This window comes from Neopelma chrysocephalum, unplaced genomic scaffold (genome assembly GCF_003984885.1).
Source record: "Neopelma chrysocephalum unplaced genomic scaffold, ASM398488v2 Primary Assembly neopelma1_119, whole genome shotgun sequence".
Classification (NCBI taxonomy): Eukaryota; Metazoa; Chordata; class Aves; order Passeriformes; family Pipridae; genus Neopelma; species Neopelma chrysocephalum.
The window spans coordinates 7,447,758-7,472,896 of NW_020897781.1; the positions used below are offsets into that span (position 1 = coordinate 7,447,758).

General features: G+C 45.4%; 1 long non-coding RNA gene across 5 annotated transcripts in view; it reads right to left on the bottom strand.

Annotated features, from left to right (window-relative positions):
- The window catches only part of LOC113974233, a 37,729-nt gene that overhangs the window by 12,384 nt on the left and 206 nt on the right, over positions 1-25,139 (bottom strand). Inside the window, exons 1-5 of one of the 5 annotated variants that reach the window (XR_003536484.1) lie at positions 21,301-21,516; positions 20,654-20,733; positions 20,129-20,230; positions 3,888-3,963; positions 463-1,092 (exon numbers count right to left, since the gene is read on the bottom strand). This is a non-coding gene — a long non-coding RNA (uncharacterized LOC113974233). Of the gene's footprint in view, positions 1-462; positions 1,093-3,887; positions 3,964-20,128; positions 20,231-20,653; positions 20,734-21,300; positions 21,517-23,530; positions 23,620-24,612; positions 24,681-25,139 lie in introns of those variants that run through there. The other 4 variants (XR_003536481.1, XR_003536485.1, XR_003536482.1 and 1 more) reach the window with 4 other exon arrangements.

Sequence of the window (25,139 nt, forward strand, 5' to 3'; positions counted from 1 at the left end):
TCCTAGGGAAATTGTGAATTCCTTGCCTTTTCCATCCCTTTGTACTCAGTGAATGGAAATTGCTTTCACCTCTAAAAACCCTCCCCAGAGCTGTGTCTGGAGCACTGTGGCCTGAGGGACAGCAGAGCAGTGGTGCTGGAAGACTGATCACTCCCACAGGGAGGAGCACGGGCTGGGCTTGGCTTGGAAGGAAAAGTGATTTGGATACCAGAAAAACTAAAAATCAGGTTATTCAAAGTTGGGATTGGTTTGGCCAAGGCAGTCCTGCACTGTGGGCATGTGCAGGGAACAGACAGCTGAGCAAGGCAAGCTGAGCATTTACTGAGGGCAGTCCAGTTGTGATGACAGCAAAACTGTTCTTCATCAGAGCGATGAGTGGGAGTCATAAATCCCAGTTCCTACTCTTTGATACTTTACAAGAACTAAACTGACCTGTGCAGTTTTCACTGGTGTTGTAAAGGAGGGAATAATTCTGTGTTTTCCAACACTTTAAGCAGCAAAACCATTTCCCAGAGATCTGGAGCAGTCAGGTGGGTTTAACTGTACTTGGCCCTGGGAGCCAAAGCTGAGTCTCTGCTCCATGTGCTGCTGACACTGCAATGAGCATTTCTGGGATTTGTTGGACTCACTCTGTGTGTGATGACGGAAAACAGGTACCTGGAGGTGGAGATGATTTAGATGTGTCCTGTTGTTCCCCCCTCCCAGAAGGGACACAACTCTTGTTGTGCTTTTATAGCTCAGAGGAGTGGAAGTTGGACTGGCCAGTCCCAGTTCTGAACTCCAGGGGTAGATGATGTTTCAAGAACAATACAGGAAAAACACTTTGGCATTTAGATCAGCAAAAGAGCTCCTTGTGTTTCTCTGTTTTAAAAGAAAACTTGAACCTCAACTTGTTTTGTGAGCAGGTTTTCCAAACTATTTCATGGAGGACTTCAGTAAATCAGGTGAGAGTTTGTTAATGACCACTTAGAGCTGTCAGTGGCTTGATCTGTATCCCAGTAGCTCCAGGCAGGGAGTCCTGGAAAAGCTGAGTCCTTTCTAAGAAAACTTGGTTGTGTTCCTTCCTCCCACTGTGTTGCAGGCAGCTGCTGGCTGAAGATTGAGACATTTCAGAATTTATTCTGTGTCTTTCTTCTCGTCTTTAAGGGATTTTACAAATGTGTTTGCAAAAAACTTAAAAGTACAGCAGCCTTTATCTATCAAGCAATGGCAGAAGCAATTTGGTATCCTTTTATCAACCTGCATCAGATTTGTCTCAATATCTGGCAAGGTAAATTTAGTATTAGTGAGCTCTGTAGTTATAAGTTAAATATTCTGAACTCTTGGGTGAGTCAGTGAATACTAAAACTGAAATACGAACTCTCTAGGAGCACTTCATTTGCCAGAAAATTCCAGGAAATAGCATTTTATATAGTGATTAAATTAAAGGTCTTGCACAAAACCAGTCTCTTACCAGAATATCAAGAAGGATGGAGGGTGATTATATTAAGTTTTGCCATAAACTTTCCGCTGTTTCAAACCAGTTACTCTTCAAATGTGGATTTGAGGCTGGGCTCGGATTCCCCTCAGATTTGAGGCTAACCACACTTTTGAGGAAGTCAAAAAGCAGAAGAGGTAAAGAGCCCAATAAAACTGGGAAAACCTTAACCCCAATTTGTGTAAATTAACACCATGTGTAATGTCACACCATTATAACTTTATGAGCTGGAAGTTACCCAAGTTTTAGAGCCCTTACAAAGTTCTGTAGCAGATCTCTGGTCACCTCCTGCTCTGCTCACAGACAAGCTGCCACTGACATTCCCTGTGTCCCATGGGAGCTCGGAACCAGGAGGCTGCCTGGGCTTTGGGAGCACAGCAGCACAAAGACCATTAAGACTCTTCTTTGTTTCAGCCACTTCACTGGAATTGAAGAAAAGTGAAGTGAGTTTTCTGTCTTAATCCACTCTGAGATCTGCAGGGTGGAGCAGCTGAGACTGAGCAGCAGTTTTTGGCACAGACATGGTTTTTGGACACATGCCAGCCCTGGGCAGCAGAAGGTGGGAGCTGCTGTGCCCTGTCACCCCCAGGAACAGCGGGTGCTGAGGGCAGCCCCAGACAGGCACAGCAGCTGCTCTGGTGCTTCTGTTTTGGGGTGTCCCAGCCAGAGCTGTGCTGGTGAAGCCCTGTTCACACACAGACCTACCCTGGTGCCACATGGACACTCTCAGTGCTCCTCTCCTTCCATCCCCTCCCCTCCACCCTCGGCCACAGCCACTCAGCTCTCCCCCAAAATGAACAGGGATTTCCCAGCCGGGACAGACAGGCAGCTTTCCTAAACTCCCAGTTCTCTGTCCAGTCCATCACACACCACAGCCACCCTTAACCTTAATCCTTTCCCTGCCCTGGGATTTCTGCTCAATCAAAACATTCCTGCAACATCAAGTCAAAGATCTGCACTGAAGGTTTATTGCACGAGCTCTGAATGTTCCCGAAAGCTCCAGTGACGTTTCCTGCTGCCATCCCCTGTCCTGCAGTAACAGTTCTGCAGCAGCAACTCACTTGACCCTCTGACACGTATTTTCAAGACAAACCTGAATATTCACCCCGTATTTTTATAGGATAACTGTCATTCTTGCTACCAAGAAATTAGCAGGTGTCAAATATTCACTAGTACAGTTACAGGAAAGTTTCCCATTGTGTAGTACACACATCTCATACAATGCTATGGTATTATTTCCATTTCTATCAGAACCAAAAGATTTCAGGAATATGTTGTGTGCACTGTCTCCAGTTTTGTAATAAAGAAGTTGATATTTGGATAAACAGGTTGGTATAACTAAGAGTGTTTTGTTCCTTTCGTAACTAATTTGCCTCTCTGTAACCCCAGCTCATTTGTAATGATCCATTACAATAACCTGCATTGCAGGGGCAGAGGCAGCAACCTGCTCTGTCTCTATTGCTTTATATTTTAATTTGACTTTATCTTTCATCATCAGTCCCACTAATAAATATGAAAAGGTTGTGTTCATTTATTTCTGCATCAGAAGAGCTTTGGTCTCCATGGTTACAGCCATGCAGCTTTACTTTCACCATAAGCTTGGCTTTTTTTTCCCTTTACAGACTTTGCAGCGGGTTCTCCATCTTGAGCTTTTCCACAGGCATTTTTAAAACAGGCATTTTTTCCATTTCTCTGTACTGTACTGGATGCAAAGCCAGTCATTGGAAAGGTACATCCCCTCCTCTGCTCCTGAGGGGGTTTTGTTTCCCTAGGCATTAAAAATGGCCCAGAGGTGAACTGTGCTACTCCTGGTCCTGGCTAAGTCACATCTGCATCACACAATTGCACATCCAAAGGTACAGAAGGTACAGAAAGTGTATTCATATCACTCAAGTTGTATTACACAACAGCTTGTAAAGCACTACCCCTGTGTAATAAAGAGTGTAAAGAGTGTGCTGGGAGCTTCAGCCACGTGCAGTTTATTGAATTTTAAAATTTTGCTATTGACTTCACATCCTCTACAGTCTGAGCATTTGTGAAGCTGGCAGTGTTGGCACATGACTGGCAGGTTTAACGGGCTACATTAGAGCACTCATCAACCCTCTGATCATTTTGAATTTGAAAACATGAGGGTAAAGCAAAGTGAGCTTTTGTACATTGTCTTCACTGGTTTTGGAAGCTCATCACCTAAGTGCAAACTCCTGTGATGTAATCCCAGAATAAACATTCCATCTCCACAGAGCTCCAACAGGATCAATAATCTTTGCCTTCCCTGAAAGCTGCCAGGCAAAGACCTGAGATGAAATAGTCATAATGTCCCAAAGTACAAACAGCTGAGAATAATCCCAGGCACCTTTCCTAGAAACCTTTTAGTTATCAAAGCTTAATTATTTGGATACTTGGTACCTACATAGTCCACAGGAAAAAAGTCTTCAGTTCAGTGGAGTTCTGGCAGGTCACAGGGGCAAGCTGCTGGCAGAGGATGTCTGTGGAACAAGAACAAGGCAGAAATTCATCTTATTGCTCAAGAACAGGAAATAATACTTGAGGGGATTGACTGGTAAAAGAGGCAAGAGGGGGGTGGAATCAGCAGCTCAAACTGAAGTTGCTCTCCAATAGTAATAACTGCCTTTGTAACCAATACTGAAAATGTGAAGTTGTTTACTCTCACACCTGATTCTACAGACTTTTGCTGGGTTAATATTGAACAGATAAAAATAGAGTAGAACACAGGGGAAATTAGTTTTAAAGCACAGAGAAATGCAAATGAATCTGTACCACTGGAAAATACTGACTAAGAAGAAATACAGAAAGGGATTTGGTTTTGCTCCTGGGGTTTTGAAGAATTCAAATAATTGATTAATCTTGAATTGAGGAGATAAAATCATTTTTTCTGTGGTGCAGCAATCCAAACCTCTAGCTAAAATCCCAGTCTCAATGGAAAAGGAAGAGCCTGTCTTTCCCATGAGGCTGATGCTCTCCGGGCTCTAAACTTCTCCTCTTTCCAGAGGGTAGTTTGCTATTTAAAGGTAATCCTCCCATTTATTTGTATTTAATTCTCACTCGTGTGTTTCAAGCCGTGTGTCTGCTTGCAAAAGTTTCTTGAGCATCCACTGTTAATTCTTGGGAATAGACCCTGGCTCTCCACATTCACCGAGGCCTAATTAAGTAGAAAATATTCATTTCTCCTGGGATCTGGTACTGGCTCCTGGAGCTGTGCTCACACAGCACGGGCAGGATGGAGAGGGGTCCCGCTCACACAGCACGAAGCAAACCCGAAGCAGAGCAGCTGCGAGAACAGCCAGCTGTAACAATTCACGGGGGAACACGAACATTGTCTGTATTTCCCCCAAAATAAAAGTAGGGAGAAAGAAAAGTTAATGGTCACTCCGATATTCCAAGGAAAAGAATCTGTTCCCCATTTCTAGGGCAACACTGCCAGTGTTCATACCAGGAGAAAACAAGGCAATAGTGCTGTGAATTGCAGTAATTAAGCTTAACGAGCTGGGTGCCAATCTGTTTGCAGAAAGCCCTGCCCAGGGCAATCCACCTTCACTACGGACACAGCCTCTCAAACCAGCTTTAAAAGTAGGCTCCGGATTTCCCACTCTGGTTTGTAACCAGCTGCTTTAGAACTATTAGCATTTACTATCGAAAATTCCTCCTAACAAAGGATGCCACAATTGCAGTGAGAATGTACTCATTTCTTTTGAGATCCCTGCTATAGTAAATCTGATGCTTTGGTGAATAATCCCTCGTTATTTGTATAGTGTTACAGGTATTTTGACTCACAGGCACACCTGCCTCTGACCTGCAGGTACCATATGCTTTCTCTACACTGTCTTGACATGGGTAATTTTTTGGGGTGACTTCCTGTAACTGTGCCTTAAACACTTCCAAAAGTGACTTCTCCTGGTTTATGTCCAACCACACCAAACTTTCATCGAGGAACTCTTTTGTTACCAGCTTATGTTAAAGGAACTATTTCACTCATTACCTGGAGTACAGCTGCTGAACCACTGGGAAACGAGAGGCAAAGTCCCCAATCCACGTGATGTGACTGTTTTCCAAGGAAGGGGTCCAAGGAAAGCTTTTCCACAGTGGCACAAATGCCATCCAGGTTTAAACAACAGGGGCAAGAGGAACCTCTGTGCTGTGCACGTCACACAGGCTGCACATGAAATAATTCCTTTGTGGGCAGGCTGCTGGGAAACTCAAAGGAAAGGTGATGTGGTTGTCAGCTAAGCAAGAGGGGGAAGGAGGGAAGAAGGAGAAAATATCTTGAAATTCCAAAGCTCTTGAAGTCATCACAAGAGAAAGGTTTAAGTAGAAGCAAATAGCTTTTCACCTCTAGATCACTCGATTCCTGTGAGTCACCTTCTAATAAAGGCCAGATCACAGCCCTCTGCTGGAATCAGATCTCTGTTGAGCTGCCCTATACCCGTAGATTCTATTACTTTAAAGATCCAACAATGAGGGAATAAACTGAGGAAATAAAGATTAAAGGAATTACAGAGGAATTTAGCATTTGCAAGGCAGTAAGGCATGTTCAGATGAGGCCTGATCAAATAGTAGTAATGAAAGGATTAAAACATTTGCGAGAGCTTTTGAAAAATCAAGTCCACACAACTCTGCACTTGCAGGCAAATAAAAGCACTGGCATGTAGAATCATGCCTGGAAGATTAAAACTTCTGGTGGCAGCTGTAGAGACTTCAGTCAGTGGCATTTGAACAGGCAGCCGAGTTATCCAGGGACACAAACTGTGTCACACCGTCAGAGGCACTAAAAGCACCCTTGGGAAAGGCAGTTTGAAGCCCCCAAGAACCAGATCCCGGCAAACACAGAGCAGGGCAAAAATGACCCGTTTAAGAGCAGAGTGGTTACTCTGACAACTGCAACCCAGCATCAGAACAGCAAAGCTGGGTCAAAAGGTGGTCACTTCCAGGTTGTGTCACGCCCAGCAAACAGCTTAATTCACAGTCAGTCAGATTGTACCTTCGACTGAAGGGAAATAACTGCTGGGCTGAGGGGGGGGTGCCTGCTCAGTATCAGTTCCACAGCCGGGCTCAAGTCAGCTCACACAGCAGCACCACATTTAAGGCAAGTGCTCCAAGAACTGCTGATGTGGACACAGAAAACCGTTTCCCTTCCATCCAAGTTTCAACAAGATGGTCCAGAAATCCACCTTAGTACTGATTTTATAAGGCAGATGGAGGGCATCTTCCCTCGGGGACCATTAGCCCAGCCCAGAGTTCATCCATCTGTCCCTGTCCCTGTCCATTCTCTTTCCAAAGGGCTCCCAAACAGCTCAGAACAGGCAGTGCTTCCCCTGGGAAGCAGCTGGGGCAGCACAGGAGGTCTGGGCTCTCAGAGGGGCAGGGCTGGTACAGCCCCCGAGTTCCCCACCTGAAAGGTTTGGCATCACCAGGAGGATTTGTGACCCTATTCCAAGCAGGATGGTTATCCAGGCTATTTACAGCTAAAACACAGAGCTACTTCCACAGACAGAGGGAAGAACAGATTACCTGAGAAAAGGGGGAGGGATATTATTTCATGTAGAAAAACCAAGCTGCCCTTCCACATTCTGTGTCCCTGGAAACTTGGACCTTCATTCTGACTCTGACAGGGGTCATTCCAGACCTCCCCCCCCCCAAAAAAAAAAAAAAAGAAATAAAAGTCTCCTTTCAGGCTACCAGATGTACAGCCTGGTAATTCAGCAGTAACTGTCCTGGGGTATTTATCCCTCTGAACTCAGCTCTGGATCAATTCTGCCTCTTCGAAGCCAGGAAAGGAACAACAATTAAATATTTCAATCCCCTCTGCTGGACTATGGTGATGACTTTGCCTGAAATACTATTCCCATTCCCAGAGCTCCTGAATCCATGTCTCTCACACCTGCTGCCTACCACCTGAAGCAGCACTAATGCACCTTTCCCTTGACACCAATAAACAGATTTGCTCCAGTTAGTTTACAGGGAAGGCCTGCCAAGCTTTCTGGAGTGGATCAGCACGGCTGCAGGTACCCAAAGAAGGCAATGCAGCTCAAGGAGTACCTCTCCACAGAGACCTGCAACACACATCTGAACTCTGCTATCAAAGATAAAAGGGGATTCTTGGCTCTCTGGCAATAATTATTTTTCAGCTCTGATCATTCTTGTAGGTATTAAAATCAATACCTAGACTGACTGTAGTAATCAGAACAAAGCAAAAGCTAAAACCTCTTTCTTTGGCAGCTCCAAAATCATGCAAACTTCATTTTTTTCCAGCAAAACTTAAAAAATTATTATTTGAATTCCTCTCAATCTTGATTTTTAGTATAGTTTATATAACAATGGTAAAATAATTTTCATTTCTACTAAAAGAGATGTCCACTACTGCCACATCAGAGACCACTTTTGCTCAGGCTGCCTTCCATCCTTATCTCCCATTTTGGGGCAACCAATCCCACTGTGCCAAGAAAACAAACCTCAGCTCTTCTGGAAGCCTGTGCTGAGTGACCATGAGGATGTAAGCATGGGAAGAAACCCTCAGCATAAAACCAGTGCTGGGGCTCATCCTCAGCCAACCAGCCCAACTTCTCAGAAGGTTCTTAACCAGCCACAAGGAATCACCTTTTAACTGGCAACTCCAAACCAGGCTGACGATTGAAGATAACCTGATACCAGCCCTACAGACTCGTCAGACACGCTGCACCTCGGTAGCCGAGGCAGAGAGGTGGCACAGCACATCCCAGGGGACAGCAAGTCCCAGCAGAGCCCGGATTTGCATCAGGGGAATTCTCACAGCGCCTGCAGCGCTGGTTAAAACCTCAGCACCTCCAGCTGTGCTCCCCATTCCTCCCCCAGGGGATTTTTCTCTCCATCACAGGAGGAGGTGTGTCACCACATTAGAGTCAGCCTGGCCCAGCCTGGCACAGCACCTCAAACCCCTGACGAGGGCAGGTTTGTACCAATGAGCCAAAACCATTCATTGCAAAAGCCAGAGTACGAGTGGAAATTCTCCTCTTCAGGACAGAAGTTCCTGTCCTAAGGCAAACACAGCAATGTCAAACCACTCCAGTTCTCAGAACGCAAGTTTTGGAGCTCAATTTCTGCCTACCTCCTACACCAGTTATACTTTACCCAGCACTCCTTACAAGAGCTGGGTTTCATTCTCCATAGGAGCAGCTTTACTGTCTCAGCCAGGTAAGGAAATCAAACTACCTCTCTGAAAGCCCAAAATGTGACTGGATGGGGAGCACAAGCTGCAGAACTTTCTTCCTGAAGAAATACAGAAGTCTTTTCCTTTCTGTTGTTCCAAACATTCTGTTCAAGCACTTCAAGCAAAGCGAATTCCCTGCAAGCTCCAGAAGGCATCACATAGACCCCTTTGGCTGAAATTGGCCATTCATGACAATCTTTCACTTATATATATAATTTCCCAAAGAGAAGGATAAATCAGGCTTCCCTTTGTGAAGCACAATACGACAAAAATATGTAAAAACTGCCAAAGAGCTATTTTTATTTCATAAATAATAATGAGATAGATAAAGTCTAGAGAGAATTTAGAAAAACACAGGAAAAAATCCAACAGTGTCCCCTTTTTTCACCTTCAATCTCTTCAGCAAAAACCTGTTCAGCAGCTGCAATAATGATCTGCACAGATCAATAATCTTGCTGAAGCCATGGGAAGGTACAGCTTATTGGCTGTTTGGTAAGGAGACAGAAAACAAGGATGCAGCAGCTCTTCTCCTGCCACAAGAGTGTGGGACACAGAGGAGAAGTGATAGCCTTCAAAACCTCACTGCAAAACGTGCTCTGAGTGCACAGTCCAAGACCTTGTGCTTAGGCCTGTCACCCACCATGTTTTCTGCTCTTCAGTGATGGATTTAGCTTCTCACTAATAGAATCATTTTCCCAATATGCTCTTGCCAGAAGGAGCATGTCCTTTAAAAAAGCAAGTCTGGATGTGTTTTCCTGCCATTTGTGGTTGGTCTGACAGTCTGTGTCTGCAAGGCTTCCTGAGGCAGATTGCCCAGCTTGGGCAGGCTCAGCCTCTCAGTTGCCTCACGTGTTAATATTCAGAAAAGCCAAAAGGGAATAGGAGAGAATGAAGGAATGAGACAAACCAAGATAAATAATGATAGTGTACTGAGCATTTCCACCTGCAGAAGCACCACGGGCAGAAACCCTCCCAGCACCCCTCTGACACAGCTGTTCTCATTCTACCTGTTAGAGAACTCTGTGCAGCCTTTGCCCTGGTTTTTACTGCCAGGCCCGCTCCCAGAATTCCCAGATCCCTGTTTAGTGGCACAGCCTAAGGAGTGCCTAAGACAGGAGGAGATCCAAACAGGTGCTACTACAGCAAGCTTGTTAAAAAAGGCAAAAAACCCCCCAACCTCTAACAAAGCCTTTGGGACCAGACAGATGCACTTGGGGATGCTAAAGCTGCTGGTTCACATCACCGTGAGGCTGCTGTCAGTCAGCTTAAATGTCAGGGCAATCAGAGGAGGTTCTTCATGACTGGAAGAAAGCCAAATGTCACACCTGACTTCCAGAAGGCTGAGGAGCAGGATACAGGAATTTATCCACAGGATGTTCAGCCTAACTTCAGTACTAACGAAAATAGGGAACAAAACCTTTTGGAATCCACTATCAGCACCTCAGAGAAAAGGAGGTGATTGGGCAGTCAGCATAGACCTACTAAGGGCAAACAGTGGTTAGAAGAGTCAATCTAGTTAACAGCTGGCAAGAAAGGAAGTCCTGGTGGTCCTCAGAGACAAGAAGCTGCCCCTGACTCAGCAGAGGCTCTGGCAGTGCAGAGAGAGAACACACCCTGCTGTGGGACAGGCACAGCCTACGGACTGGGGGGTCTGATCACGGCCCTCGAGCTTGGCATGAGACTCAGTCGAGTACCACGGCTGGTTTTGGGCTCCCCAGGACATGAAGGATTTGCAGGACTGACACACTGGGAGCAAGTCCAGCAAGAGGACAATGAGGATGCTCAGGGTATGGACGTGATGAGGAGAGGCTGAGACAGCTGGTGCCTCCAGCCTGAAGAAGAGAAGGCAATGGGAACTGAAAGCACGTGGCACCTTGGACAACCCAGCAGATACTGGAAATGTGGCAAAACTGGAAGTGTTAGATTTAGCCTGGCAAAATATCCTAATGCTCATTGGGAAGGCATTCAGACAAACAAAGACTCACCCACCCACAAGTCATAGGAGATGGAAAATTACACTCAGCTTCCAAGAGTAATACAGCAGGAAAAGATCAATGAGGACTGGCTTGTGTGTGAACATCTAGTGAGCAGCTGGGATGCTGTTCTGCAGTGGCCCAGGAAGAAATTTGCCCACAAATACAGGAATGGCCAGCGAGCCTACACGGTCCAGCCAAAGCTGAGGAACTTGTTTCCAGCTGAGATCAACAGCTGATGCTCAGAGTATAAAAACAGGGCAAGTATGCAGCATTCTGGCATGGAATGCTCCCCTAACCTATAGGAATTTGCAGCATATGGGTTCCTAGAAATAGAAAGGTAACTTTGCTAAATTACTTTGATCAAATTTAACATACATAAATCTTCTTTCCGTTACAACAGTGAGTTCCAACTCACAACTTGTCAATATTAAAGACGAAACTACAGATGTAGAGAGGGGCACAAGACAGTTTTGATTTTCTTTCTTTGTGCTTTTCCTAATAGGTCCTAACTTTCAATGTTCTCTCTCTGTAACTGACCTGAAAGCTGAAGGTTTTCATGAGGCCATCTGCATTATTTCATTATCTCCTTCTTCAGTGAAAAATGCTGGTTCAGAGAGCAACACCACACACGTGAGGCTCCCTCACATCACCCCCATGTGCATCACATTTAATTTATTGACACATCATTTTGGCTACACGTTTCCCATTCTCAATGTTGCAGCTCTCTGCAGCTGACATTCCCTTTTATGATCTCAAAATAATTATGTCAACAAGCCTTCTCATCCCATTGTATGCCTCATTTTCTAAATCCTTTGTGAACACTGAACAGCCTGCTGGAGACACAGCCAGCACCTGAAAGACTTCTTCTCCAGCCTCTTGCTCAGGAGCACGTAAAATCTTTGGGATCCCAAGAGGATGAAGGAGCCAACACTGCACTTCTACACCTTGCAGACCTGTCATGGAACATATGTGAATACGTGACTTTTAGCAACCTGGCATGAGCACATCCACAGTGCTTAAGCTGGGGGGAGAATCAGCCCAAAATAAAAATAAAAGTACTGATAGTCCCACCCTTGATAAAAGCCTCTGTTTCTTTCTTCTGTAAAAAGAAATACTGTTTTGTCTTAGTAACAACGGATAGGAAAAATTGTTGTTTACAGTCTGGAAATTATCATAATAGTTTTGCAATCCCTCAAGGTCCTGCTACAGGGAGTGAGCTGAGCCCCGGGTGAGCCCGGGGCACATCCCCCCCACACACACGTTCCCCGCAGACTGTCCTGGATTTGTGTTCCTGGCGAACCAGAGCAGCCTGGGAAATCCTCGCAGGTCCGGCTGCCCAGGCAGGCGCAGCCCAGCAGGGAACTCGCACCAGTCGCAGCGTCACTGCGAAATCATCCCCATCAGAGCCGGGGCCGGCCGCGCGTCCTGCAGCATTTCACCGCCCCGCTCAAGTACAGAACCAAGGGCAAACGCGCCCTTCTCAGACCGGTTTTTCCCCAAGCCATATTTACACATGGACTCTGCGACAAAATGAATGCTACTGAAGCCCAAAAATACCTGCACTGAATATAAATATATTATGAAATAGCTTTAAACTCTGCCCTAAAGCACTTCCTGATTGGCTGCCAATGATGTCACACAGCCCCAAAGCCCAATAAAGGGGCCGGGCCAGCGGGGCTTGGTCCGGGGTGTGCCCTGCCCGCGGCGGGAGTGAGGCACTGTAACCACACCAGAACCGCACTGGAACTGCACCGGCACCGCACAATAACCCCACAGTCACTGCACCATAACCACACCTCACTGTAACCACCCCATAACCTCACCGCAGCCGCACATCCCCTCAGGGCCCCTGCAGGGCTGGCTGTGCTCACGGACAGACCCCAACGCGCTGAACTGAGCATTGTTTGCTTGGAGAGAAGCCTCATAAACGGTACAGTCAGTTGTGCATATTCAGAGCAATTAGTTTGGTCTTTCCTAGCACTTGTGACCTTACATTTCAAGTCAAAGGTGAGCTAAGTATGGTCCCCTGTCCTTTCTCAACAGGAACTTGGCCTTCAGACCTGTTTGAACAAATTGCCATAAGCGAGGAACATTTTGCACAAGCCCTAACAAGACTAAAATCTACAATTTTACAAAACTCAAAAACTAATGCCAGAAATATGAAATAAGCCTTTAAAACATCCTATATTGACACCAATTGCTCATACAGTAAAATATGTTAACTCTTCCTGTGCCCTCAGGTTTACAGGTTGCCTGACAAGGAAGCCTGGTTTGCAGGTTTAGGTAGTTCTTGCAAACAGAGCATTCCATGCAGAGGGAAACTTGCTGTGTAAAATACCAGGTGGGTGTGATGTTTAATTACCATCAACCAGTATTTGTTTCTTACTATGAATATGATTCCTGGAGCTGGCTCAGTTTCAGATGTTATGGGGTAGAGAGCATGTGTAGTAAGGAATCTTATGCATGAACTGAAAACGTTCTGAACTTGATCACCATATTTCTAGGCCATTTTTCTGACAGGAGGGGTTAATTCATATGTAGCAGCCCATGGAATAGCTAGCACTCATACTTTCAAAGCAAGAGCAGAAGGAAACCACAGAGAAATATGAAAATGTTTCCTATTTGCTACATAGTACCTTGTTTGTCAAATCCTTGTCTAAGGTTTAGGAACATTCAATAGAAATTAAACCACATGGTCAAATATGGAGCTGCCATAAGGTGTATGGTGTCACTGCAGTGCTCAAAGCCCAGTATAGAATCATGGAACAGTTTGGGTTGGAAGGGACCTTAAAGAGCATCCAACTCCACCCCCTGCCATGGGCAGGGACACCTTCCACTAGCCCAGGTTGCCCCAAGCCCCATCCAACCTGGCCTTGGACACTTCCAGGGATGGGGCAGCCACAGCTTCTCTGGGCAACCTGTGCCAGGGCCTCCCCACCCTCACAGGGAAGAGTTTCTTTCCAATATCCCATCTAACCCTGCCCTCTGGCAGTGGGAAGGCATTCCCCCTTGTCCTGTCGCTCTAGGCCGTGTTACATAGTCCCTCTCCATCTGTCTTGTAGGCTCCCTTCAGGTAAAGGCTGAGTGTTTCTATCCACTGCTGCTCCTTCTGGCTCTCTTTGCAGTTTCGTATTAATGGCAAAAATGCTGAAATCAAAGGAAAAAAACCCCCAAACTCAGTGTCTAGAAACCTCCCGCTTTCCTCGATTACTCCTAAAGGATCCCTTGAGCGCTGAACCCAGCACATACCATTGGATATTTCGAGTGGAACAAATCCATTACCATGAAAACACTACTAGAACTGGGAGCCAGTGCCAGCCCCGGCTCCCTGTTCCCTGTTCCCGACTCCAGGCAGAGCCGCAGTCCGTGTGTTCACACTCGCCATCTGCTCGGCTGCGTTTTTTACCACAAGGAAAAAATGTGACTGCTGAGTAAAGACTCTTCAAAAACGAAAGAGGAGAAACCTGACCTCGCTGAGCCACAAACCGCGGGGTTATTTTGATTTCCCTCACACCCGCGCGCACGCACTCGCTCAGTCTCGCTGCTCAAACCAAAGGCACCTGTGCAAAACAGCCTTTTCAGCTATTGTTGCCTTGGAATGGCGACACTGGGAAATCAGGAAGGAAAAGGCAGTGCCCGTGGGTGTGTGTGTGCGGGAGAGAGGGAGCTGCGCGGGGAGAGGCGGGGCAGGGCCGTGCTGGCGGGCGGGGCGCGGGGATGCGCGGGGATGAGCAGGGATGAGCAGGGATGCGCGGGGGTGCTCAGGGATGCGCGGATGCCCGCGGGTCCGCAGGGAGCCACTGCTCGGCGCGGCACCCGGAGGCTGCGGAGCAGCAAAGCGCCTTCCCCGCAGCACCACGACACCAACCCAGAGTGCCCGAGGCCACGGGAAAGGGACCGGCCGGCAGGGATGAGGCCAGTGATGGGATGTGCTCCGTTTTGACAAACAGGCAATGGTTAAACTCATTCTTTTCAAAACTCAGCTTGAAAATAAAACCCCCTTACTTCTTACCCCCTGGGAAACTAGGGAATGTCAACATTTTGCCCCAGAGTTGTGCCTGGGATTTCGGGGATGCCAAGACAAGATGGTAGAAGCTTTGTTTTAGCTTTGGCCAAGGTGGTGTTTCATTTGACATTCAGTGTGTACTTCTGAAAAAAGGACACTAGCAGGACATGTTCATGCCACAAATATTTGAACAAAAGGTATTCTTTGTAGTGAAAAACCCCTCATCTGGTCCCAGATCCTTCATACTCCAAACTTGAGCCATTTTACTTCCAGTCCAGCTCTTCACTCTGAACAAAGGAGCTCAGGTGTTTCTTGAACTCACTTTGCATTTCCAACACCTCACTCATTCCCACATCAATGAAACCCATATGGTTAAGCATCACTACCCTCCATTCCTTCCTTACTGCCCTTTTCCAGATACTTGAATTCACTTTATGAGTAGCTTTCCCTGTACTACAAAAAGTTGCAGAGATTTTATTAACCCCTTTCACAATTTTGAAGACTACTCTAAAATTGCTTATTTACTCGAGACCGTTTTGACACGAGGAACCAGACGAGTGTCTCCTCTGCAATATTCAAGTTCCTATTTTCAAAAGTATATTGGTCCAAGATCACCCCTTTTACAGCCTCCCACTTAGGAGCTACTTCAAGAATTAACGTGGCAGACTGCATACATTAAACTGGAAGCTCAAAGACAGAACAGCTTGCATGAAGACAGTTGCAGTGATTTTCAACCCCCGTTGATCCCCAAGTATAAATTATGAACTTTTTTTTAAAGCAAAATGCTTATAAACAGATAATAATTTTAAAGGTTATTTTTTTTCTTTTTCTGTGCAGAATTAAAAATAGGAACAAAATAAACACAGAAGTTTTTGCTTTTGTCACACTGAGACCACAATTTCCACAGACATTCCTCTGGTGGGACACTGTTCCAAAAGTATATATTGGATGGTTGCAGCACTAAGTGGAAGAGCATAACGTGCTGTGGAGACAATAAGCCACAGAAATTTGGTAAAACAAAATTCCCAACAAGGTCACCACAACTATGGCTGGCAAGAACGCAAATTCTCAGTGTATAAAAGTCCATTTGAGATCTTTAGCCCCAAACATCATGCAATCTGCAAGATGTTTCTTCATCTAATTTAACTAGACTTTTACATTCAGCTAGAATTTAATGTGCATAATGAGCATAAACTGAGAAAAATAGTATAACCAAGGAAACCCTGAAACGGGGAACAGAGTCATCCTTTTCTAGTAAGGGAGTTGCAATATTTTGGGAAATGTGGTTAATGTCTCTTAACACCAGCTGTACAAACAGCACCTGTAACAAACAACTGGGATGCTGCCAGAAAAATCCAGGCAGGTGATTCTGCTGAGAAAGGGACCCAAGAGCACCTTTCCCAGCACATGCCCTGCTGGCCCTGGGGTGTTTTTATTCTTTTGTTGCTTTGGGTTTTTTAAGAGCTGACAGCAGCACAGCCCAGGTTTATGAACAGGAGCCCTGATCCGTGAGTATTTCACACGTGTTGTTTTGTAACACTGAGCACAGCCAGCCCTGTGTGACAGTGTAAATACAGCACAGAGCTCGTAGGGACAGAATTGCAGGTACAGACAGGGAAGCTGCCCCAGCTGCAGCCATCCCCATTGCCCGGGCAGCCACATGCAGGCACTTCCATCCTTACAGCAGGAGCACAGGAACGTGAAAAGGGAGGTGAGGAGATGTTCCTGCCATTGCCTGGTGCCAGCCAGTATCTGCTCTGGGAGTAATTCACTGTAACTCTGCACAGGGAATGTTATGTAAAACGCTGCTGAAGGAAGATGTTTCCCTGCCTTTCCAGAGCCCAGTGACCGTGCACTGCAGAGAGTATTTCAAGCTGAACTAACCAATAGTCCCTGGCACTGACTCAGAGGAGCAGCTCTGGTTCCTGCTCGCTGGCACAGATCAGACCAGTTTACAGAAAGGCAGCATTTTACAAATCTTTACATATGTAGCCAGAAGCCTTTGTCAGTGAGATGCAATTATAGCTTGAAGACAATTCCTATGACAGAGAAGTGATGAGAGCACTAATGAAGGTGCCTTTCTGACAAATCAAGTTTTTCCTAAGTGTTTTTATTCATTCATTTGATCTCAGTACTGGAATTTTGCAACAGGAATTGGCTCGATCTCTTTCAAAACATAAAGGGCTTAATCCCTCCCATTAGAGAACAGGAAGTCAGAAGCCAATCTTAGCACTGATTAAAAAAAGGAATCTGGATTGTTATTTTAACTTCTTTGCTGCACATAAATGAGAAAATGGGTTTTTTTTTCTGCTGCCATTGCAGCACAATGGCTGAATTAAAAGCTGATTTCCCCCCTAAGTGGCACCTGTTTGTACAAGAGCCTCTCTGCCCCAACTCTTCCCAGAGAGCAGCGGTGACACTGCCACGTCCCCCCATGGCTGTGTCTGTAACATGAGCTGCATGGAGGTGTCACTGTGCTGTCCTGCTCTGCACAGTCTGACAAGGACATGTCTAACAATGTCTAGTGCAAAGACTTTTTACACCTGCTCCAAGTACAGCCCAACAGAACTGGCTCATGTGGGAATAGGCTGTATTTTGTATTTTGACTTCTGTTCATGCCCACTTAAAAACTGCAAACTGTCACAGCGTTGTGACAGCTGAAATCTTGACTTCTGGGCCTACTGCATCCCCTCCCTGAATGTTCCCATTTTCAAGTGTTCATTTTCTCAACACAGAACCAGTGTGACCTTTCTGGGGCTGCCAAAGCAGTTAATGCATCAGTCCAAGTCAGAAAGGGACTGGATTAACTTCAAGCAGAGCTGCAGGTAAAATAAGCTGAACATACCCCCAAAGTCCTTAACATCAAATATTTTAGCACGCTCCAGACTTTTTTATTTTCCCCATTATTAAGAAAATGGCTTGTAGCACTCAGCACTTGAAAATTAATGAGTTTTAAATATGAACATAGTACACCCCCAGTTTTGAAATACTCTGCTCTATTTTCTCTCCTCTCATCTTTCCCATCTGCTATGGCTGAGTATTAATTTAACAAATATTTTTCTTCAAGGCTGTCAGAAAAATCTCATAGCACTTTGGAAACACCAAACATTATCTTGTGAGGTAAATTAGGACACAAAGAAGTAGCGTGACATATATGTGATCACACATTGTCAGTGGCAAAGACAGTAACAGAAATTCCAATATGTGCTGCTTTGGAGTCCTCAAGAAGAGGAACTACTAATATATAGCAAAGAGTGAGGCTGACACCTACATCAAGTTACATTTGAAGGCTGATCTGCAAAAGTTAAAAAATGCAAAGTCTCAGTATAGGAAAGATTTCTGATTCCCGTGGTTTATTTTTGATAAGACACAGTTTGCTGTCTTCTGCACTGAGCAAAACAAACTCTACACAGCTCTTTACTCCTCCTGAGCTTTCTTCTCTCTGAGAATCAATCTCCTATCAGTCCATGGAGACTGCAGCCAGAAGGCTGGGATTCCACATCCACACTTCACACCCGCAGCCACTGGAAAGGACTTAAGTACAGGTCTCTCAGTCTAACTCATCAATAATTTCTGCTCATTACTGAGCTCAGTTGAACCAATAAAGTAACACAGAGAATGCTTCATATTCCACTATCAATTTCCCACTTCAATTTCTGAGACTCTACCCCAGGTACCAGGAAAAACCATTAGCCAGCACCTCAGCCCAGACAAGCCAGCAAACCCCACCTCAGACAAGCAGCTGTTGTTGTAGAGATTAAAACATCAGGAGAAACAAAAATACAATAAAAAGCCTCCAGAAAAGTTATCTAACAAATGGGCATTTTTTGTCCAAACCATCAGCATGAGATTTTTTGGAGGTTATGATTTTATAAGCCTTTCCCTGCAATTATACAAGGGTTAAAAATTACTCTAAAAATAAATATTTGACAAGATTTTCAGCCAATGACATTGAAAGAAAATTTCTAGCTTTAAGAATACCCCAGCTATCACAAGCTGCAAAACAGCAAGAGTTGCTAACATTCAGCTTTCTTCCATTGGGAGATACTGGTGTTTTCTTTAAACTCCACATGCTGAAGTTTTCTAAAATAGATTTCCTGTCCTTTCTCTAAGATTGCTGCACCCCATTCAGCCAGGGCACAGATAACATCTCTGAATAAAACGATTTGAAATCACAGTTTCTCCCATACAAAGTTCAAGCTTTACAGCAGACCACAGAGCCGCAAACTTCACAAGAGAAAGTTCCTTCCTCTGCTCTGTTCCCTCTGGAGGTTTTATATTCTTAGAACCCGTCACACTCACCCAGGCATGTTTGTAATTTATATTTAGTACAAGGTCCTTTCTTCTCAGCCCACCTCTGGATATTCCAAACACAAAGAGTGAATCCTGGTTACTCACTTTTCTCCTATGGTTAAATCCCTCTCCCAGCATTACTGTGCACTGGAAGTGTTTATGAAACAAATCTCTGAAAACCCAAAAAACCACAGTGAAAGATGAAAAAAAAATTAGAAGATTTTGAAATCTAATTGCAGAACACTGAGCAGGAGATTTCCCTTGCATTTAGAATGGCATCCTTGTTTAATTAGAAGAGGAAAAAAACGTAGCTGAAATAAATACACACACACTGTTCAGAGAGGGGCACTCAAACTTTTTTACCCTCTCTGATCTAGGCTATGGAGAGAAGACACCCAAGTTGGGCACTATGATTACAGTGTAAACTCACCCACAGATATTGTCAGGACAGTCTGAATTTTCCCGTGGCAAGAGATGCTGAAGGGGCACCTCTGCAATGATGTCCCACAGAACAGGGGGAAGGGATGGACAACCGCAAACAGATTTGGCACAACCACTTGGTTTCACTTCGAGTCAGTTAAAACTGGTTTTAAACATTACACAATTTCTCTGCTCGTGTTTTCATTACACTCCTCCCAGAGGCACACTCGCCCTCAGCTGACACAAATGTTACCACACTGCTCACGAACCATGGGGAGGGCAGAGAGCAAGTCACACCAGCTTCCCTCTGCTGGGATGCACCAAACCCCAGAGCAGCCACAGCAGAACAGGGCAGCTCAGAGATCTCTGCTATGGCATCAGACAATACCCAGCAATTTAAAATGGGTACATCTGCACTGCACGTGAGACCTGAATTTTTGGTTACAAATGGTTTCACACATACTCCTTCAGGTCACAAAACAGATTAACATTATTAGCATAATTATTAACATTGGAACCACAACTAATGCTTTTCATCTACCATTTTTAATTGTAGAATCCACAGCAATAAATTACTCAGTGATGTTCCAAAACCATAAACATGTATATGTGCTGAACCATGGGTAAACACACTGATTTAAAACCAAACACAAGACAATAGAGGGCCATAAACATCTGAGTGCTCCATATAAAATCCTGGACAGTTAACCCATAAATATATAAAGAGAAGGATGTAAATTTTCTAGTGAACAAACCTCTAGTTTATCAGCTTTGGCTAAGATGTAGTTCCTCTCCAGCACCTTGTCTTTAATGAGTGGAATGGTCTCATCCAGAGTCTCTGACATATCACTTCTGATCTGCATGAAAAAAAAGTAACTCACATGAGGATGAAGCCTGAAGATAAACACTGCATTGTTTTTTTCATGTGAATACTTCAAAATACACCTATTCAGAAAGTTATCACAAGGGCCTAATATAATAAACATTTTCTTTTGTTACCTACTACAACCAAGCCTGTTTCTGGCATCCACAGGAGAGCCTGAACCTTATCTGAAGTCCTGCCAAGAGTTGTATTAGCAAGAATTACCCAATTTCCTACATAACACCTGCCAGTGCTTTGTTCAGTGGCAGCCAGATACGTCTCCAAACAGCACTGCAGCTCTTGCAATGTACAGGCCAAAAGTGATGGATAAGCCAAGAACTGAGAATAACTCTCTGAAGGGAAAGATAAAAGCAAAACCAAGAAAACCTCCTGAGAACACCCAAAAAGTTATTCTAACCTGTAAAACAGGGCAGCAACACACTGACAAGAGAAATGAGAGGCAGTAGAGCCCACTTCTATACAAGTTTTCTTTCTCAGCTGCAGTGGAGTAGAGGAGGTCTTGGTTCACTCTGGATTAAAGCTGTGCTATGATTTTCACAGACTTAAAGGATACAGAGGAACGAGGATCACTTCAGCTGAGATTTTTGTCCCAGTGACTGAGCTAGAAGATACTCTTTCCTTAACCTCATAGGAAAAAGTAAAGATCTTTTAGCTAGAATGGAGAGAACCTGGCATCGGGCTAATAGTGCAGAGAATTTTCTGGGCGTTTTCAGATTTAATCTAGAAGCTCAAATAAAGCATAAATGACTGCTGTAGATCATTTAATCCATGGAACACGCTTTATAAACTCCAACAGGTACTTAGACATTTTACTGATGATCATATGTCTCATTTGTGTGTGGTTTTTTTTAAGAAGTCATGTTTTAAAAACTAAGTATAAATGAAGCAATATACATATAAAATTACTCCTAGTAAAATTTTATGGTACTTTTATTACCAGAATGAGTATATGCAGATCAAGTGTTTTTATAGTGCTCTAAGTGTTCTGCATTAGAAGATCAAACAGACATATCAAACAGTAGCAGCTTTCTACTGCAAACAAACCAACAGTGTCTCCTGCACTCCTGGTCTCAGCACTGCAGCCACCAAATGTACACTGGCCCCAGCAGTGACATGACTGCAGCCCCAGAGACTCCCTGAGACCTTTACAGTATGTCCCTCGTGTCCAACAGGATCTCTGTCAATGGAGCCACACTGATATTTCCCAGCGTAAAATAAAATACAGAATTAACACACAACAGAGGAGATGAAGCAGATGGATTCCAGGTTTGCTCTGTTGAATTCATTTGGGTCAATGGTGGGCAGAAAAACTCTCCTCTATCATAAAGCACATGTGAAGAACAAATTGGTCGTCTGAGGTCAGGTTCATATTCAGGCAAACAAATCCAGGTTAAAATCTGAGCCTGGAATTTCCAGAGAGAAGGTACAAACTTACTTGCTCATGTTGGTCTCAGAAAGGACCTGGAAAAAGCCACTCTTACAGTGAAATGCTACTGTAATGATTCTGATAACTAATGCAACTATGAACCAGAGTCTGGGGCAGAGCCAGAGCTCTGGTGCACAGAGCCAGCACAGAAACTACCACCACAATGTCAGAGCAGACACGGAACAAATTTAAACCATCTTTCTTCCAGGGTGAAAGAAAACGACCAATACAAGACACAAGAGAGCTGATCTGCCAGCAGCAGCCTGTGCTGAGGGGAAATGATATGCAAATATGATTCATGAAGAGCCATTGTGCAGCAGTTTGCAGAACCACAGCGACAGCGAGTTCGAGAGGAGTCAGCGCATGACAAAGGAAAATTATTCTCTTGGTACAGCAACCTCTCATGAGCCAGAGAGAGCAGGACTGCCCTGAACCCCTAACTATAAAACAAGATTTATTTCCCCTGGTGCAATGTATTTTACTTTATCTTACCATAGATTTAGTCAAGTGCTCAGCATAAGCACCAGAGCATAGCAGTCCATGGGAAAAAAGGCTATTTCTCTTCCTAGACTTTACTGTGCTGACTGGAGGAGGGAAGGTTTGACTGAGCTTGGTCTTCCAACTCAAATCAGCAAGACCAAGCCCAAGGAGGTGGCAAACCAACAGCACTGAGGTCAGTCTGGAGGCAGCACCAGCAGAGTAAGAATGATGAATGAGAACACAAAGCAGGGCCAGCACACTGATGCAGGGCAGGCTCCACCACTTAACCAAGCACAGATTTCTGTTGTTTCATATTTTATAGAAACTCTTATTTTTTCAGGAAAAGGAAAAAAAAGTAGCAAGAGCCAAAAGTGAAAGACACTGTGCAAATCCTAGTTGTCACAGGGACTTTTTGGAAAAGATTTATCTATATTCTTTTTCAATCTTGAATCCCATGTTAACGTAAAAGGCTCATAAGAAAAAGTAAGCACTGTAAACTGAACAGCTCAGTGGTGAGAAGAGAGAAGGTTTGTTTGGAAGAGGTTGGTTTGTTTGGAAGTGAGCAAATCCCAGACATAATGACCCAAAAAAACCCTCTTCCTCTCTTTTCACAGTGATGACACCAGGTTTCACACACAGGGCCTCAGGAACAGGTTCTGAAAGCACCATGAGACAAAGATGAGCCATCAGCAGCTGCTCTGGGGAACCATCATAAAGCAGGATTTATAAATATATCCTGGAGCAAGTTCTGCCCAAAGTTCAATGGCTTGAGAACCACTCCCCTGTGGTTCTGTAACTGGTGAGTATGCTGGAGGATCAAAATACGCATTAAAATAAAAAAGTATCAATACAAGGAGATTTTGTATCTACCTGTAAATCCTCTTCAAGGATCAAGGGCCAGAGAAATGGAAACAGGGAATTTCCACACGTGACTAAACCAGCTGTACATGTCTGAGGAGGAATCTTTTCCAATCTTGCTTTAAGGTACAGAAGAAGCACAAAGAACCCTATCTCACAAGGTAACCAGCACTGACCCATGGAAACAGCAGGAGAACAGCATATACAAGACGCTGGGGTAGGAAAGGCTGGCAAGAGAAGAAGTCTCACAAGAGGTTTAAAAGCTCACAGGATCCATCTGAACGAGCCAACCACGTTCCCTACACCAGAGCCAGAAATGTGAGGTGCATGACTGGCCCATGGGAAAATGCACGAGGAACATAAAAAAACCTTAGCATTAGCTCCCAAACGGAAGAATTGAGTGAAGGAAGTTAATAGCAAATGAGACAGAACACAATCAGCAGTCAAGAGCTATTGATTCAAAGCCCTGGCTTTGAGCAGGTGATGCTGTATCACTGAAGCAATCTCTACCTTTCAGGAATGAACTCAAGGGACTTTTGGCTGAAAAAAACCATCTCTTGTGTTCTACATTTTGCACAGACTAGATGTGCTGTACTAGAGAATCCAAAGACAAATCAAAAAATAGACTCTGAGGTTCACAAGCTCCTTTCCAGCTATTTTTGTCAAAAGATGAATGGAAAAAGAGCTGCTCCAGCAGCCACTAACCGTGAGCCATTCTTACGAAGGAGCTCTTCTCCTCTGAAGTCCCCTTCTAACCATGTGAGATGTGAGCAGCCAAGCTTTTGTTTCTTTCCACTCTATGTCATTTCCTCTGGAAGCAACAATGCCTCCTTTCCATGAGCAAGACATGCCCATGACAAAGCCAGAGACTGATAGAGGCTCGGATAGAAGTCAAAAATAGCTAAATAGCAACGCAGATCTCTTGCTCTGAATGGTTCAGCCCACAACTAGGCGGTGACAATGGTGAAAATAATCAGTGTGCTACAAATGTTGTACCCCCCACTCAGCTACTCCACCAGGGTGAACTTCTGTCTCCGGAGAGGGAGACTCCATGTCAGCCCTGGGGAGCTGTTCCAGGGCTCTGCCACCCTCATGGAAAGAATTTCTTCCTCAGGTTGAGGTAGAACTTGTTGTGTTTTAGTTTATGGCCATGGCTCCTCATCCTCTCACTGGGCACCACCAAAAAGAGTCTGGCACCTGCCTTGGAGATATCACAGAATATCATGAGTTCGGAGGGACCCACAAGGATCATCCAGTTCAACTCCTGGCCCTGCACAGGACACCCCAACAATCCCACCCTGTCCATGAGAGCATTGGCCAAACACTCCCTGAGCTCTGTCAGCCTCGGGGCCGTGACCACTGCCCTGGGGAGCCTGTTCAGTGCCCAACCACCCTCTGAGGGAGAACAGTCTCCTGATATCCAGCCTAACCCTCCCCTGACACAGCTTCAGGCCATTCAGGCCCTGTCTCCACCGAGCAGGAACGGGTGCTGTCCCTCCACTTCCCCTCGTGAGGAAGCTGCAGACCCCGGCGAGGTCTGACCTCAGCCTCCCCAGCCGCTCCCCATAAGGATGCTCTACACCCTCCCCTACCGTCGTTGCCGCCCCCGCTGTGTGTATCGGTGCCTGCCCTCCCCGCGGGGGTGTGTCCGTGGGTGTCCGTGGGTGGCGGTGCCTCCCCTCACGCCGCTCCCCTCAGACCCTCCCGCCCGTCCCCGCGGGCGGCCGCGCGCGCCCCGGCGCCACCTGGCGGTCACTGCGCCTCAGCGCTGCCCGCGCCAAGATGGCGCCCCGCGCCCGCCCTGAGGGCCCGTCCGGCCTCCGCACTGAGGTCTGAGATAAATCCCGCCGAACACACCTCGGCTGTGGTGAAACTAGGGCGCGACAGGTGTTTCTTACTCAAACTGTAATTGCACGGACACTTCAAAGCTGCGTAAGCCGGCGATGGTGGCGGAAGCGTTCTGCTCATGGTGCCAGCGCCCATGTCCCTCGGCCGGCCCTGTGCGTGTGAGGGGACACACGGCGGGATCAACCAGGAAACTGGGTTGAAAACCGCCCGTTGACGTTGATTCCTTTGCCGCCTCATTTTAGCCCAGCTGAGCTCTTCAGTCCATGGCACA